This window comes from Lutzomyia longipalpis, chromosome 2 (genome assembly GCF_024334085.1).
Source record: "Lutzomyia longipalpis isolate SR_M1_2022 chromosome 2, ASM2433408v1".
In the NCBI taxonomy this organism is placed as follows: Eukaryota; Metazoa; Arthropoda; class Insecta; order Diptera; family Psychodidae; genus Lutzomyia; species Lutzomyia longipalpis.
In genome coordinates, this window is record NC_074708.1 from 1,181,658 (window position 1) to 1,200,562 (window position 18,905).

At 34.3% G+C, this 18,905-nt stretch overlaps 1 protein-coding gene across 5 annotated transcripts in view; it reads right to left on the reverse strand.

The window, feature by feature from the left end:
- Window positions 1–18,703, reverse strand: part of LOC129788381 (tyrosine-protein phosphatase Lar) — a 138,745-nt gene extending 120,042 nt beyond the window's left edge. For 3 of the 5 annotated variants that reach the window (XM_055824362.1, XM_055824364.1, XM_055824357.1), the window contains exons 1-3: window positions 18,527–18,703; window positions 16,613–16,652; window positions 16,473–16,534 (exon numbers count right to left, since the gene is read on the reverse strand). The gene's annotated coding sequence lies outside the window, so the exon portion shown is untranslated. Of the gene's footprint in view, window positions 1–16,472; window positions 16,535–16,612; window positions 16,653–18,463 lie in introns of all 5 variants that reach the window. The other 2 variants (XM_055824358.1, XM_055824359.1) reach the window with 2 other exon arrangements.
- Window positions 18,704–18,905: the final 202 nt, after the last annotated feature.

The following is an 18,905-nucleotide window of genomic DNA, read 5'->3' on the forward strand; positions in this document are numbered from 1 at the left end:
CCCCTCCTATTCCCCACCATTTATAGAGGAGCATCCTTTTGGGTTAATGTTGGGTTTAAGTTTTAATAAAATAGACCATCTGCTGGTGTACTTTTATCCAAAATAACACCCCACTCTGTTCTTTTCCCACACCACCCCCATTTAGAAGTATCAGAGTAATTTTGAAACTGCATCTTCTACACTATAAAAGAAGTTCATTGTTGTAAACGCGCGGGATGAGAGAATATAGTGTTGGGGATGTGCTACAGAAGCGCCAAGATGGCTAATTGGTTCTTTCTTTGGAGCTTTAAATTTCAAAACAAAAGCATGTATAACCGTAATGACTTATATAGCATCTACGTTTTTTTTGTAGGTTCTAGAAAAGTTCACACTATAGGAAAATTCAAAAGTTTACAATTTAGATTTTAGGTATCGGCCTAAATTAACTCTTTCAACCCTAAATATCCTAAAGTTTTTTTTTTGTTGAAATTTCCCTTTAAGTTAAATTTTTTTTCTGAATATTGTGACTACCAGGCGTCTCCATCTTTAGATAATATTGTGATCAGAGGCGTTTGAAATAAGAAAAAAATATACAAAAAAGATTGCTAATAATTGAAAATCAATTATGATTTATTATGGTTATGATTAGCCCCTGATATTTGTTTCATAGTGTTTGATGTTTCTTTTTTTTTTAATGTACGACAGTTTTATTCCAAAGTTTGACAATTCTTTTATAATATTTGACATTTCTCTTTGCAACGTTCCTTTTCAAATTTTTTAATCTAAATTATGCCATGGAAATAATATATTTTGATCTCTAAAGAAAAGCCTAAATTGTTCTAACTTTCAGAGAACTTTAACTCTCTCTAACAACGCCCCTAATTGTGACTGACTGAGATACAAAAAAAAAAAAGCTAACGAGTCCTTTACAAAGCTTTTCATAATTTACTAAAGCTTTCATATCACATTTCCAAAAAAAGAAAAGATAATCTTAATCTTGTGAAAAGCTGGAAAATTAAACTGTCAGAATTTCTTCAATTTCGTTGGTTTTTCATGATAAAAAAAATTAAAATTTCATGCAATCCTTTTGAGCATTTATCATATTACAAAAAAAAGCTTATCTAGGATGTTGAAAAAGCTATATGTGTGTGCACGTTGTACATCCTCCGCATGGTGGATCTATGACGTGGAAAAGATGCTTTATAATAAATTCATAAATAATAATGTAATATAACTTTTCCATTAGATGTGCACGACTCCCACGTAGACGGTATTTTCATTTTTAATTCAACAACATTAAATGCGATCAGTGGACTTTATACTGGAAGAAACTTGTGGGAGATATATAAATTAAAGGTCAAAATGGGAGTCAATAGACATAAATGGGTCCTGAATAGTGGCATATGTATGTACATAATATACATGTGTGTTGTGACTGTTGCTAGTTTTCTGCAAAATTGCTGATGCGTTTAGAATACAGGATGGTGTACAAAATGGGGAGAGAAAGAGATTTGAAGAAGAACATGGAGACTTGTGTTGGTTTTTACTCTCTGTGAGATAAAATCGAAGATTTCCAATGGATATTGGGGGTGTGAGTAAAAGGTGTTTTGTATTGTAAAAGAATTCACCTTCTTTGGCTTTTTATTTCCCTCTTCACATACTTCTTCTCCCTCCACTACACACGATGGAACCATCAGGTTAAATTTTCCTTTTTGGGGTAAAGAGTAAATTTTGTGCAAAAGGGAAAATTTTCCTTTTGACACACTATCCAAGATGAATTTGTAAGGAGGAGCAAAGAGAAGTTAAATAACATACACGATAGTACGTACACAGTCGTTTTTGTAGGGTTATACCCACCAAAAACACACACGATTGAGTTTAATAGAATGAATTTTGGCACAGTAATTAAATGCATAGTTTCGTGGGTTTGTTGAGAGAATGACATAGCATTTGATGATACTCTTTGTGTGAGAAGAAGCAAAGGCTCTCTCTCTCTCTATATTTGTGGGTTGATTCAACATTATAATCTCTCCAACGTACAATGCATGAAATTGGTATGAATTTAATAAGAGATATGAAAAGCTCTCATTCTAATAACTTCACAATACATTAATATTTATTTCATTGCTATATGTAGGTAATATGCTTTTTTCAATAAAAGCTCCACATCTCTTTTTTAATTTACTTGAAAAGCTCCTCATCGTCTAAAGTTATTCTCTTTATAGGTATTTTTTTTGTTGATAAATTGAAAAAAAAAAATGAGAGTGGCTACACCAATTTTCACTTTACTTTGAAGACTTTTCAATCACTTAAGTTAATCCCTTGAGTGTTTCAAATATTTTTGGAACGTCAGCCCCTTCGCAAGTTGATACAAAAAAAATTGAACGAAGCACAACCCCTTGAGACAGAAAATTCTCAAAATTTTTGATGATACCCCAAAGCTGGCGCAAGAGATATATCTTAATGAATGGGTGTTTATAGTAAATGGGAAATGATACTTTCATTCCATTTTAATGTACTGTCGTCCCAATGTAATTCTATAAATGTCAAGAAGAGTTTGTTTTGTGCCCCCTTTTGTCTTGACATATGGCAAGATATTTTCTTCTTCATTCACCATTGCCAAGTAATATTCGGTTTTGGCTGGGGGTGGCGGGGGTGCGATTTTGATGGAGGAAGAGGGTGAAAGGAGCTCCCAACAAGAGTGAAAAACATTCTTCTCCTCGCACACAAAAGCAGGGAGGGGGCGGGAGTGGTAAAATGTATGTATAAATACAGCAATGATGACAATTTTCAAAGTGAAGTTGGAATTCTGAGTGTATGTGTGTTTTTGTGCCCCATCTTAGCACAACATTGTCTATGATAGAGGGGTTGGGGTGGCAAGCATAACACATCAAGTACCTTATGTTTACAGAATGTTTCATGCGGGGTAGTAACACACACACAGGACAAAACAATTTCTCTCATTTGTTTTACATCCCACAAGCAAAATTCCCATACAGTATACCATTTTCAGCATATTAATTTTTTATCTCATCTTCAACAAAATATGGCAGAGCACCTCATTTTCTCCCACTCATCCCACCCCCAAGTAAAACCTTTTGCCCATAACATCCGCTTCTGCATCACCGGAATTTGTCTTTTCATCGAGCAATCCCCATAAATAAGAGATAATACATCCACCACCCCTCTTGAGAAAAAAAAATAAAGGGAATGAATTGTCTTCGAGGGGGTGATTTACCGAAAAGCTTCCAACATTACTCTCAATTGAAATACATTTTTTTCGGTTCTTGTACGTGTGCGTGAGGAAGAATAAAACAAAAGAATTCCCCATATTTTCGATCGTTGCTCCAAGGAGGGATAATGCTTTCCGATTTGATGAGCAATTTTGAGAAGTTCTGTCTCAAAAATCTCCTCCTCCTCTTATTTTAGAGGGGATAAAGAAACTCCTGAGATGATCCCGCAAATGAAGAAACACACATAAGCTGAGGTTTACATGACACGACTTAGCTATATGTATGTTTTTTTTGGGGAATTTGCAAAAAGAGAATATATTGAAGATTAATTAAATTCTTTTTGACTCTGAAAATTGTACATACATAGCGAGCTTTTGATTTTCTTTACGAGAATAATTTATTAAGTTGAAGCATCCATATACATAATTAAAAATATGAAAGCTTTTTTGTATATGGCTATTTATAGGCACGGATGAAATGTACTTAATCTCAATTTTTTTTAGAATAAATCAAATTAAAACCATTTAAAATAGGAAATTATTTATTTTTCATTCTTTTAAAGCTTTTGCAATTGTGGAATAATTTTTTTTTTCATAATTTATTATGAAAGAAAATAAAGAAAAATTAATTAAACAAAAATTAATCATATTCTAATTAAATTAATTAAATTAATTATCTCACAGATTGAGAGGTAATTATTTTGTGCATTAAATAACGCCCCCCACCCCCTCATACCGCCTCGTTCTATGAAAATTCAGTTAGTTACCCAAAGTATGGAAGAATAATAAATGCTTTTAAATGCTTTTTCACCACACTTTTGCAATATATTGGGGGTTAGTAAAATTCCCTTTAAAAAGACATCCCATCGTGTATGCTCTGGATGGTAAATCCCATTGAAAGCGCAATCATAATTAGATGCTAAAAGCATTTAATGGAAATTAGCGGTAAATAAAGCATAACAAATTTCCCTTTGATTATCACATAATACGCTACTTTCACTCTAAACAATCCCCCCCCATCGCCCCTTCACCGCAGCAACATAGCAGTTCCCCCCTAAAATACACATGAGCATTAGACTAGCAAATACTAGACATATCTTAATTAATCGCAAATTCAATTAATATATACAAAAGGTGAAGGGTGTGTGTGTGGGAGTGAGGGTTGATATTACAACTTATACACAGTGGGTGGTTTATTTTTGCCAATTAATACCAATTAAATATATGGAGGGGGGGTGGGGTGTTGCTGAACCACCGCTAGCGCACCTGGCGGTGAAGTTATCCAACAACCTGCTGTACCCAAAAAACTATTTAATGATGCTACCTCAGCATAGAAATACCTCCAATTTATCTCCCAGTATGTAGGCGATGTATATTTTCACTCACCGCACCACCCTCAGGGGGCACAACATCGTAATTTTAATAACAATTAATAATAATTTACATTTTGTTGTTATACATTACATACATATATTTTTTGTTTACTTTCTACTGAGAGGCCAAATAATATTATAACGTAAAACCATTGCAATGTGGTGGGCCGCAAAACGACGTGCGCGGGGGGTTAGGAGGGGGGAGGGTGGCGGTATACCCACTTGGGGATATCTGCAAAAGCAAAATGCCCATTATGATTCTCTAATAAACAGATGTGCCTATTTCATTCATTTAAACATAAACACACGAGTCCAATTCTCCGGCTTTGGCCATTTCCCCTTGGTCTGCTGCCCCCAAAATGTGAGAGAGCATTTAAATGTGAAAAATCCCCACTAAATTACCATTCATAATATTTTAACAGCATTTTGAAATAATTAATGGAATTTCGTGGATAAAAAAAATTCCTCCAAAGCAGTGCTATATGTTAGGAAGATCCTTTTACCGTATACCTATATGTATACAATACATATACATTTTTTTTTCACCCCACAACATCGTATTCACGTGGCATGAGAGTGAGAGAGAGATTTTGTGGTTCATCTTTGGGCAATTTAGAATCCTGTGGGATAAACTCCTACAGTTTGTCTTCATTTTATTGCTCAACAATCAACTTAAAGGTATATAAAGGGAAAAAAAGAGGCAAAAAAAAGGGTGTGTGGAGATAAAATACGCAGATCCTAACAATCTGTAATGATTTCCCAGAGAAACGTGTGTATGTGTGTGTGGCACGTTTAAAGTAATTGAGTGAAATTGCAAAAAGGTGCTATTTTCCCAGAAAAGTCCTAAGCACGTGCAATTGCTGAGAGATTAGGATTCATTTAAACTGCAGGAAGTTGGGTAAACACACTGAGAGAAAAATGTGATTGGGACAGAAGGGAAAAAAGGGGTGTTTTTCCTGGAGATGGAAAAAGGTTTTTCCGTTTCTATAGAGAAGTCAATTGAGCAATTTTAAAATCCATTATTTTAAGATAATAATGAACTCAAATTTGTTAAATTGCTTTGAATTAACTACTTAATTTGACTTAAACTTTTTTTGACGTTACTTTGATAAATTTATAGCAAATATTGTATTATTTTGACAACTCTTAAGTTAATTTCAAACGTGAGATTACTTTGACAATTCTCTGATAAATGTCAAAGGGCAAATATTTCTCCATTTTTTTTAGTAAAATGTCTAACGATAAATTACTGTGACAATTGTTTAATAAATGTCAGTAACATTACTTTGAGAATTCTTCAGTAAATGCCAAATATGTCATTACCTCGACAAATCTATAGTTATCAACAAATATTATATTATTTCGACAAATAATTATTACATTGTATAAATATAATTTATTTTTTTATTTTTCAAACGTGCGATTTCTTTGATAATTCTTTAGTAAATATCAAACGTGACATAATTTTTAGACAATTTTTTTGTAAATGTCTAACGTTAAACTACTTTGACAATTCTGTAAAAAATGCCAAACGTATCATTACTTTGACAATTCTTTAATAAATGTCAAATGTAATATGATTACTTTGACAATTAATTAGTAAATGTCAAATGTGACATTTTTAAAGATGACAGTTAAAAAAACTAATACAAAAGACCTCAATAAATGCATGTAGAAGAGTAATAGCTATGTATAATGTATGTGTATTTGAATACAAATTTAATAAATAAATTCATTTGCACCCACCCATCTCAAAGTAGTTCACTTTGAGGTTATTGGCCGTCTGAAATTGCCCGGAAAATCCACAGACTGTCAATACAAAAACCTCTCCCAACTTCCAAAGTGTCAGCTTCATTTCACATCTGTCAACTAATCAAACGTGACAGACAGAAGAAGGTTGATTGACACAACACTTTTCCCGAGTCATCGGAGTGCACCACCATTTATATATATACCCCATCATCCCTTACTCACTGGAGGAATTTCTGTGTGGTACAGGAGTGAATGAGGGTGGAATCGAATGATTTAGTATATATCGAAAACAGTGACGGAAGATTAAGATTCCACCATGGATGAGACGATTAATACGGTTATACATATACGGAGGAAGATGTATTCGGAAATGGTGAGAATGGCACAGATGTTTGCAGAAGCTCCACAAATCCCCACCGATTATTTCATTTATTTTTCCTGTCTTATCCCAACCACCCTTGCGCGACAATGGAAGGATTAACCCCCGAAATGTATAATCATTTGAAACTTTCAAGATTCATTCTCCCTCAACATATACATATGTATATACCTACCCAACCACCCTCGCTTTCAGCCCCATTCGCGCGCGTGGACTTGTGTCCATAAAACCACAATCTCAACCACAAAATTACTCATTTATTGTGTCACTGTGCAATGTTGTAAAAGGGCGGGAAATTGAAGAAAAACATTTTTATAAAATAGAATGAAAAGTGAAAAACGCCGTGAGATAGCAAAATTGGGATAAAACTTTGTCTCTCTTTGACGAAGAACGACACAGAATACATACACAAAATATCCTCACGTTCTCGAATAAAACAATTTAGTGGTATAAAAAAAACTTGCAGAATTTTTCGCTTCTCTTCGCATTTTGTATGCCTGAAAAATGTGTTCCGTATGTGCGTATATATGTTAAAAAATTTAAATTGGCAGAAATATATGGGATGGAATTGCATTTACATACATACATATATTGCTCTGAATACGATAGCGAGAGGTATAATCCATTATAGTTCAATCCCATACTCAAAACTCATATGTTTAAAAAAAAAAGTAGTTGTATAAACAAAAGGGAATATCAACATAGAAATATTAAATCGATTCGACGTCATTTGTTTTATTTTACACAACAACTTTCCATGGATGGTTTAAATAAAAAAATAAAAATATATATGTAGGTATATTTGTAGGTACGGTATATAGTGAGAAGGGAAAGGTGTAAACATCGTTGATTCCATATCCGGAATTCAAATCCTCTCTCTCTAAGCTTAATTTCAAAGATAATAATAAATTTCCATCGAAATATTCGCATTTTTTCTCATATCCGTACTACAACTAAATAAATAAATGCAGACAGCAGGATAGAGATATCGACAGATGAAATAGGTTAGTCTGAAAATTCATAACGTTTTTAGAATTTATAGTTAAAGAAAAACACTAAAAGATATTTTATTTTATAACTTTTTTTAATTTGTGATAAATCACACAAATCTAAAAAATTAAATAAATTTTTTTCGCCCAAGGCTGCTAGTTCCATTGGGATCATCATTAGCAGCTCTAGGGGATTGTTTGTACCAAGATGTCAAACTTTAACGAATTAACAATTTTTTTAAAATAATTTTTCAACACTTTGGAGGACAGAAGTGGAACTTGCTATCAATTCGACTATTTTGAACCGTCACAGAATACAATCTATTCCCTTTATCTTGATAAATTCTGAATCTGACTTCAATTACTACGAATTTGTCGAAAGAAAATCTTAAAAAAAAAACATTCCCTTACTTTATAAAAGAATTTTAAGGTCAAAGTTTGAGGTTAGAAATCCGTGTCCTCCGAGTTTTAATCAAAAACTGAATAAAGTAACTAAATTAATTGCCTATAAAATCTGAAAATAAACTTCTTTTTTGTAATTTTACCTTGTCTCAGAACTTAGGACCTAGAGAGTCTAGAAAACCCTTGGGCTAGTACTATCAAGTCTACGCTCTTTCCTAGCGATTTCCTTACATTCTCCACGATAAAATTCTTTCTAACCCTCTCTTCTGGGGATCCTAGGTTAAAACAACTAGACAAATGTCGTAAAAAACGTCTAGATTAAGTACCCTAGAGACCCTCTAAGCAGCAATCTTTTCCCAGAACTTTTTATTCAACCCTGTACACAGCACTTTAGCTGTATGGGGATAAAAATCTGCATATAGGAGTTATCTTGCTAATTATCACGTTTATCATATTTTACTACACCACATGGAAGAGGTGAGCAGAGGGTGAGGGTGGAAGCGGGGAGCAAAGGCATATAGTGCAACGTTAGATATGTGTTTTCCGCCGAAAAATCTTTTGGAAAGGAAGCACACACCAGCATTAATATTTTTTTACAAATCTGTCACAGTTTATTTGCATTTTAGCATAGCGACTGCGCTTTTTACCTCCCAACACACATATAAATATCCTTCCCTCCCCCCCTCAAAACCCCACGGTATCCTCATATCCAAATATACATATATGCAATGTACATTACATATATGGTGTGTACACACCAGCAGCAAACGTGAACGGGTAGGGTAATTTGTCACCTGAGACACATCAGAAACATCCTTGTCCTGGGCTTCCACTAGAGATTCATAAATTATTAACATTTTCCGTTATTTGTGTACTTGCAGCATAAAACTAACACACTCAACACATGGGAGATTGATAAGTTAATTTAATTCATTTCTTTTTTATTTTGGACAGAGGACCCTCTTTGGCCTATAACCTCCACTTTACCCTCTTTCACTCTAAAGGTTAAACTACTGTGAAATTGCGAACATAAAGCAAAGGAAAAAAAAACTGCCAACATTGTTCCAACAAAGTGTTCAATTGAGGATATTCATATTTCTCAATCTCAATCTCATTGTCGTATATAATTCGATGAAAATTTAAATTTCCTTCCTCTCCTATTCTCCTTTTTCATTGAGCAGTATAGGTAGGAAGATACCTATATATAGCAACACCCTGAAGAGAAAACTTGTGTAACCCTTCTGTGTGAGAAATTTTGCCACCTCTTCGTCCCCCCCCCCCCCCGCCCCTGCCAAAAACCAGAGGAATATTTCATGAATGAATGTGCAACATATAACTATGTACTAGTGATAACACAACTTTGCTTTTAATAGCTCTCACGATTCAAAATAAAATTATACTACCCTCAACTATATATCTTACAATAGATAGAAAGTGTGAATGCTACACCCTTAATTCATTTCCTCTCTCTCACACTTTACCTATACATAACCCACCCAATCTCCGATTTATTCAAAAGCTCCGGTGTATGATATACCATTAAATGAATCCCACAAAGGGTTTCCAAATCACACAAAGTGTGACGACATTGTGAGCCCCTTTTCGATATATATACAATTCACTTTTCTTCTTCACCCTATTGACTTGAGGATTTGTTACCTCACTCCTTCTCTTGCAAAACATTCATCAACCCGTCATCAAACATGAGAGAGAGAAAAAAATGTTCTCTCCCCAAAAAAACTTGCTGGGAATTTAGCATAGAGAGAGAGCATGCGGATGTAAAAAAAAACTTTTATGATTTCCTCTTTTATTTCCACTTAACCTTTACCTCCTTAAAATATTTGTGAAAGAGGTCATATAATTTTTTTTCTCAGCAGAATTATGAGACAATTTGTCACTGGGTTAGAAGGCAAAAAAATAAAACCTTCTCTTTGTGAAATTTCAGAATTATACGGGAAATGGAATGCATTTTGCCGAGAAGCTTTGCAACCCTTAATTTTTTCATGAGACTTGAAGGGAAATTATGTAGAATTCAAAGGGATTTCTACGTATATGCACAACATCTCCCTCTCTACCCTTCAATTAAAATCACATAATTTATAATGTGTGTATGCGTTGCTTTAAGAATATTCAAGTGAATAATTTTTGGAAATTTAATTTACTCCCACACTTCACACGCCAACGCATTGCTGTGAATTTTCCACCCAAAAATTCTCATCAAAATTTTACTTTCATCATCAACACATACATCAGCATTTTCATCCATTGAAACATCAACAAGGGCTAACATCGCATAGCATATTAGTCATGCAATGTAGAACATGACAGTAGGCAAAATGGTCCATTTTGTGGAAAGAATGGATGAATGTGAGGTTTTTGGGGAGGAGAGGGCGTTGCTGTGTAGATGGGGTGGGAATGCATGTATGTAGCACATTTGCAATGATCAACAGATAGAATTTTCCGGGTGTATCAACCACCCCCGTAACCCCCACTCCCACCCCCCCCCACACACACACACATACACTAAAATGTAATTAATGAAACGGGATGCAATTTACATTAGCTGAATCAATTATCATAACTAATTAATTGATTGACTTTATGTAATCTTCCCATGCAATTATTGGTGCAATTGCGTATCATACAATCATCTTTCATTGCTCACGGGGTGCATTTAATACGATGGGACAGGCATCCCAACCTATACCTACCCCCCACCCAAATACCTCCTCATCCTACTCCTCTATTCGCATCCTAATCATTTTCACTCCTCTATATGTATGTATGTGGGAAATAGACTCTGAAATACTAATATCATGCCCAATATCTGTTCAGCTGAGTGGGCACATTATATAACACGCCTGCCTGCCTGTGCCGCATTATTATCAACACCGGAGAGAATGTCATATTGGGTCTCATATAATGAATAGAAATACACAAACATTTCAACGCTTTCACTGTTTACCGAACGCCAAAACACCCCAATGCCATTCTTGCATACGTTGCACCATCAAACTACATATTATATAGGTACTATATATGTATATGTAGTATGTTTTGTACATTGTATATATGGATATTCATGAAATATACATACATAATGCCACCTTTTGTGGTTCTCCTTTGACATATGGATATGCAAATTTGTCCGACAGCCGTGTGTGTGTGTGTGTGTGATTTCATCAATATTGTCAAGGATGGGATGCATGGTGTCCCATGGATATCGGAGAAATTGCTACTGACCTGCATTGACCCATCTACTATGCAGAAACCTCTCTCACAAAACATCCAGTGACACCATCAAATATCAAGACATTGAGTATGTGTATGTGTGTGTGGTATGAAAATAATTAATTATTTAATTTGGAAGACATTCAAGATGGATTTTTATTCAAAATGGATTAAGAAAAAAAATCTTTAACAAATAAGCAAATTTTGTCAATTGGTTTGTGCAAATTACAAAGATTGACATTTCTTTCCTAACGTTTGGTGTTTGTTTCTTGCAATAATTGACGTTTAGTCTAATTTTTGACGTTCCTTTTCTAACATTTTACGTTTATTTATAAGCTAGATGTTTATTTTTAAGTTTTACATTCCTTGTCTAATATTTAAGGTTTTCATCTTAAGATTGACGTTGCTTTTCTAACGTTCATCGCTTATTCTGGCGTTTGACATTCTTTTTGAGATATTTTAGAGTCTATTATTATATTTTACGCAAATTCTAATTATTTTCGTTCTTTGAAAAACATTTTAATTTCTTTTTATAATACTTCACGTTTGTTCTGATCTTTAACGTTTATTCTTATGTTTCACGTAATTTTTCAACGTTTGATATTCCTTATTTAACATTTTGATCGGTTTTCTAACGTTCATTGCCTATTCTGTCGTTTGTCGTTCATTTTATAATAGTTTAACGGGTTTAACGTTTATTCTTACATTTTAAATAATTTCTAATATTTTGTCGTTCTCATGACTATTATTTGATAATTCTTGTCTAACATTTGACGTTTTTTTTAATAATATTAAAAAATCTCACTTTTCTGAATTTTTAATGTAATTTAGGCCAAAAAATAACTTTTTTTTTATCCCTACAAAAAAACTGAATTATATGAACTTTTATATGTGTAGGTGTGTGTATGTTTCAAGCTAAGAAACTGCTACTTCTTCATACTTAACAGCGACTCTTCGCTTTTTTTCTCATACCTTTTTTTATTAAGAAAATTCATTAAAAAAATTAAATTTAACTAAAAATAATTCTTGTCTTGCTAATGTTGCGATATCACTGATTATAACATATCGTTGTAAAACCCACCCAGTATAGCCAACAGATTGTCTCTCACCATCCTAAGCATCTCTTCTACACTGGTAATTTGAATGATATTCTGATGACCTTTCGATGGGCAACAGCATATTAAACCATTTACTACACACCCCCGCTCACATTCAACCCTTGCCTCATATAGAATAAACCAAACACAGCCAACACCCCCCCCTCTTCCCCGCACTCATCGTTGCATGTGAGAAAAGGTGACTGCATTGAACCTCGTTGCTATCCACACTCTGTCAAAATTTTGCATCATTTTCGCCAGACACGCATTTTCTCCCCCCAACAACTGCCCTCTTTTGAAAATGCAAATTTTCCCACCAACGCGCGCACCAAGTCACCCAATATTGGTGATGTTAGTTTGCTAAAAATCTATACACATTCAACCCCATCCTTCCCTCTATTCTCTTGCAGAAATCAATGGGGCAAAGGGCAGTCTTGTGCTATATAGCAGAGAAAATCCCCAACAAATTTTGCGGAAGGATCAACAGCGGAAGGTAGAAAATATTTTGAGAAATTCACAAATTTTAAGCACATTTCACCTTCCTTTTCGAAGGGGCATTTGCATGTACAAATAGCTTTCAGGAGGTTTGAGAGTTATTTTAAAATTCATTGAGAAATATTATTTTAATTTTTTCAAGAAAAAACATTCACGAGAGTTTTTCCCGGAGAAACCCTTATGATGGTGAAAATTAAAGAAGATTGATGATTTAAATACTTTAAAATTGCACACACTTTAAAGCTATCTCATAGCTGTATCTTTAAAGAGTCATGCATCGTGTTTCTTTTTTTTCTTGTTTTCTCACCACGTAGCAAATTGATGCAATTAATTATTCTTATAGATGTTAAAAAAAGCAACAACAAAATAAGCAACTTCTTGCGTTATTTCAAGGCACTCGGAAATACGATATCGCGCATTAAAAAGATATTCGAGAGTTTTTCCATGGAAATCTCTCTTGAGAAAATTTAATGAATATCCTCGCTCAAAGAGAACTTTATTAAATTCTGCCATCTCCAGAATTGTACGTTATGTATAATATATAGGTAGCATACAAACCCAAAAAAAAAAGTCTTCAATGTGATAACATTGAATAAAAAGATTTTGAGAAAACTACAAAATACAGCCAAAAGAGATCATCTTGAGTGTTGCTTGGAGCCACACAGCAGTGTGGTGAAAAAAAGCTCAAAAGCTCTCCCCAAGTGCTGCGACAGAGAGAGAATTTCCGGCAAAATGTGTAGGAAAATTTTTGTGAAGACATGAAAGGATGTTCCAGCATCACATCCTACACAGTTCTTGCACTCTCTCTCTCTCCCCCATACTCCCTTTTCATTGCAATACCATACGTACAACATTGAGAGAAAAATCCATCACGAAAGGTGGAAGTTTCGGTCTCATAAAATCACATTGAGTTTGAAATAACGCTTGAAAATCTATCAAATCAGACGCATCTTCTTTGGATGTGTTTTCTACCTCGGGACTTGCCGAGGCATCTTCTTCACACACACACACACACACACCGAAAGGAGATAAATCGCCAAACAAGATGTGGGTGTATCAAATATACAACATAGATTGCAGAAGAAAATTCTAAAATATAAGAAAATGTGTTCTTCATCAAGGAAAACTCACAATGTTCTCTCACATTGAATTCCCCCACGACATACTTCTTGTCGCGCGCGTATTTCAGCTCTTTGCTATAGCTACAGAGAATCTCTTACGAGGGAATCTCTTCTGCTTTTTACTTGGTACCTATCCACAAAAGTCATCCCCACAAGATACAACGTGACATGATATTTGTGATTAAATTTCAAGAGAAAAGGATGTATTTAATGTGAGACAAGTACGAGAAATATTATTTTAAAGTAATTTTTTAGGTTTATATTCATCTTGTGTTGTGATTGTAATTTAAAAGGAGCTTATACAGGCATATAAAGTGAATATTTTTGTATTTTTTGGGTAATCTTTGCTGGCTTTTTTTTTTAAACTAAATTTTCAATAAATCTCTATGAATTTTCTGTATATTTTCACAAAAATTTTCGTTTATTTTTTTTTAATTAAATTGTTTAATAAAAAAATATCAAAATAAATTTATTCTAGTTTTATTTGTTAAATTTAATTTTCATGTCATTTTGAAGCTATTTGGCTACTATTTCATCATTAGAAAATTTCATAGTTATTAATTATATTATTGGTAATCACCACAATATTACGCTTTAGACCCTTTAGACTGACTTAGAAAAATTATGAAGCTCTCTGAATAATCTACAGTTTTCGTACTTTTTACGGTAAAAATGAAATATTTTACTCCATTTATAAGAAAGTGTTCAAAAACACTAAAATTTTACTTTATTTAAAAAAAAATCTAAAGGAATAATTTATTTAAACAAAAAATCTGGGAAATTTACCGGTTTTGCGTTTAAAAAAAACAAATTTTTCCCAAATATATGCTTGAATAAGCTCCTTTAACCCTTGGAGGATTCAATATTTCTAACCTCACACTCTGACTTGAATTTTCTTACCAAAAGAAAATATTTCTTTTCCCAAAATTGATTCAATTTATCGTGAAAAGTTAAATAGTTTTTATTTCTTTGCGATTTAAAAAAAAATCAATTGCTAAATTGATTTTTTTGGATGATTTTTTAGTTTTAATATTTCTTTTTGTTTGAAATATTAAAACTAAAAATTCAACAACAAAAAATTTAATTCAAAACTTTTTGTGACTTTTTGCTTTTTTTTGTTGTTGTTAAATCAATCTTCTCTAAACATTTGAGTTAATTTAGGAGGGACACAGCGGTATTTTGAAACATGAGAGGTCCCTTTAAAATGTTTATTTTTTTCTGTATTCGCTGGGAGGATGTATAACAACAACAAAAAAATATATAAATGCGGTGGAATTTTGAGGCTTCATTAGCGCTCAATTTGGAGCGACTATTTTCTTTTAATATCATCCCTCTTGATGAAAAATAACAACAGAGACTCGGAAAAATGATGAGATTGTGGGACTGTGCCACCCAAACACACCCCACACTCCTCTAACCCCATTCATGATCCCATGAGTATGAATGAGGCACACTTTGGGGGGTAGCCCCCCTCATATAGTCAGCCTGACGAGGATGTATATCGTGCAATTGAGGGTACAGCCACCATCACTCCCCCAAAAATGGGAGCTCATCATTGTCCAACTCACACAGAGCGAGTCCTCCTCGGTACCGCATTCTAACAAATTCCATTTAACTCTACATTTCTAACGACATCCTGCCAAATAGTCAACCCGAACTAGATAAATCTCAAGAGAGTCCTCCCGAGAACAAATTTCCCTCTGACACTTTTCCCAGCAAGCCTCCGTATCCGGGGCCCTCTGGAGGAGGAAAAGGGTTACCACCCCCACCCCCCATTGCTTCTCTCCCTCAAACCCTCTAGAGAGCTTCTCTACTCAAAAAAATTGCCACAGCTATTGACAATAATTTTCAACTGAATTATTATCCCCTTCTTTATGACTGTTTACTCTTCATCTCATTGCTCAATTCCCCTGAAAAGATTTATTTCCCTTTACGCTCTTAACATTTTGTTGAAAATAAATTCACAAACTCGCCCAAAAGGATCTCTGATAAATTCACCACAGCTATAGAATTGAGCAAAGACAAACAGGACGCCCTTACAGTTTTATTTTCTTGCAGTTGCTCTGAGATAATTCGAAAACCAACCAGCAAGGATATCGAAAGGAGGATAAAACTTAGCAAGAACAATCTATCCAAGAGGATATCAAGGATATTTGTGTCCTAGTTGAGTAAATTTATCAAATACACACAATACAGGATACGTAGGAAAGAGAAAAGTCGTCGAAAGGGTCACAGGATAAATTGTATCCTTGCTCAATTCATTGGGAACAGTACATCCCTCCTGTGAACTCTCTAGTCGAGACACAAAAGGTCAAAATGATTGGTTATAAAAAAGTCTCCAAAGGCATACATTCCAACATGAATCATATTTGATGAGAAATCATTGAAAGAAGGGGAAAGGAAATAATAAAAGAAAACTTACTTGAAAAATCAGAAGTCGTCCCCTTGAGGGATTTTCCCATCAACTGGCAAGACTCGCAAGAACTAATGAAGAAAAATTGAAAAAAGTATTTTTTTAGAGATGATTTTTTAAAATACTTGAGTGCTTTTTCTCTCTCTTACCTCTCTTGTATTTACTTCATTTTCATCTTCAAATGATTTACTAAAAATAGAAGAGAGTAGAATGGAAATTAACTTTGATTAAAAATAAAAATGATTCATTGGGAAATTCACTAAAAAGATGGAGATTTTGCATAATTTAATGACTGCCAGGGAAAGAATTTATGGTATAGAGACGATAGAAACTATGTAAGACTTAAATGGCATAAGTGTTGTGTGGCTGTAGGGCTTCATAAACTGATTGTGAGCAATTAACGTTACAGTGGTGCTTCGCAGTAACGTCTCTAAGATGAATTTGAAGAGAAACAAAGAAGGGGTCGATTCTGATAAAAATCTCTTCTTTTCTAAGAAAATAAAAGTTGTAAGATTTTCACAGCTTTGGTTTTTAAATCGTTCTTTAACCCTTTAAGGTTCATTGGGTCATACGCTGACCCACAGGCTTTATTTTGAAAATGTATGTCATTTTATAAAATTTTTTTATGAATATTGAGTCCAAATTAGTACGAGACTGTGTCTTTAATCCCTGATTATTTTATGACCACAAAAGGACATCCACAAGGACTCAAATGATCAGGAAGGACGAAAAACCGAAAATTTTTGAGTTGGGAATTTTTGCCAAAAATGTCTTATTTGACCTCAAAGGAACCCATAAAAATTATTTTTAGTTCAATCAACTCGCTAGATTGATCGTGGACCTTAAAGGGTTAAAAGAAAAACAAAGAATTCGCTGTTCCAGAAAACAGTTAAAAAAATCTTTAAAGAGCCTTAAAACAGAAATTTTCTTTCAAAACCACAATTAAAGACAGGAACAAACTGTCAAAATCTTTTAAGATTTTTCCCAGAATACCAAAAATCTTTTAACTGAAGATTTGTAAAAAAAGAAAAGATTTTTAACAGAATCTACTCCGAACTTTAAACTTAAACTAGGTTAACTCGGAATTCGGATTTTATTTGAGGTAAATGTGTATAGTCGCTTTCATCCCACTGCAGCCTGTAAGGCCTATTGTGAAAGGGTCCTCGGTTTCTTTAATCGTCACTATCTGATATTATTTAAGATCGATATTGCCCAAGCCGAACAAAACAACAGCTTGTGGTAATTTCTTTCCTCATTGATCGTAATTGATTACCAAAGCATAGGCAAATGTTTCCATTCACCCTATCACAGCATCAGCAAAGACCACATTACAGAGGGTTATATTTGTGAAACTGGATTTGTGTACAGATTGGAAAGTCATCTTAGTGTTACTTCCGCTTTCAGTATTTTGATGCAAGAGGACCATTGTCTTTTTTTGTGAATACGCGTGCATCTCTTTCTCTCAATCCAACAATCTAACCAAAGTGTACCACTATGGATCCAACGTTATCCAGCAGGGGTATTTTCATCTCTGTTTATCGGCGTTCGCTTCCGTGTGCCTGAGAGTCTCAAACCTTTATTATAATAAAGTTCGTAACATGAAACCCCACTGTAGTGTTTTGCCTCGACCTTTCTGACACACAGATTGTACAAAATTTCAAAAAAGGCAGATTTCTTTTAATTACGACTAACTAAATGATTTTTTTTATATTCCTCGGAAAATCTTTGCTTTTTTCTGTCCGGAAATAATTTTTTTGTGATAATCCTGCCCACAGCGCTATGTATATTTGTATACATAAACATACATAGCAAGTCGATATTTTTTCTTTCAATTTTTTCACCCAAAATTCTTGAGAAAATTGGAACAGAAAGTACCCAAAAGTATTTCTACCACCTAAAGGCAAGGGCAGGATGGGACATTGGAGGGAAACTGAGTCATTTTGGGGAGACATTGCCCAAAACATGCCTGAAGATTCACAATAAACAAAATCAATAATCACCATGGAGGGCGCTTTGGGGGTGACAACTGAGACAACACACGCACTTTTCGCGGCTTTAATTACCTTCTATCAGTTTAATTTCACCACCTACACCTTCGTGGGCATGTAAAGTCCACTAATGCGGAAAATACAAACACTTCCGACACCTCTTTGTGGGTGGAAATTGCACTTTTTTCGCTGCACCACCAGAAAATCCGTGTTTTGACGTGCCGGAGTTGCGAGAAGCGCGAGAAAACGCGAACATTTCCGAAGGTGGCGCCGTCTTACTTGGCTAAAAGACAATCTCTTATTTTTGAACAGCAAAACCGTTAATCTCTTACTGGCCCAAATAATAAAATTTGGACTTTAACGAACATTTTTTTTTGTTTTTCCAAATTTTTGGGCATAAAACGCATTTTAGTAACTCCTGGGGCACTTACGGGTGCTCCAAAGCTTCTCTGTG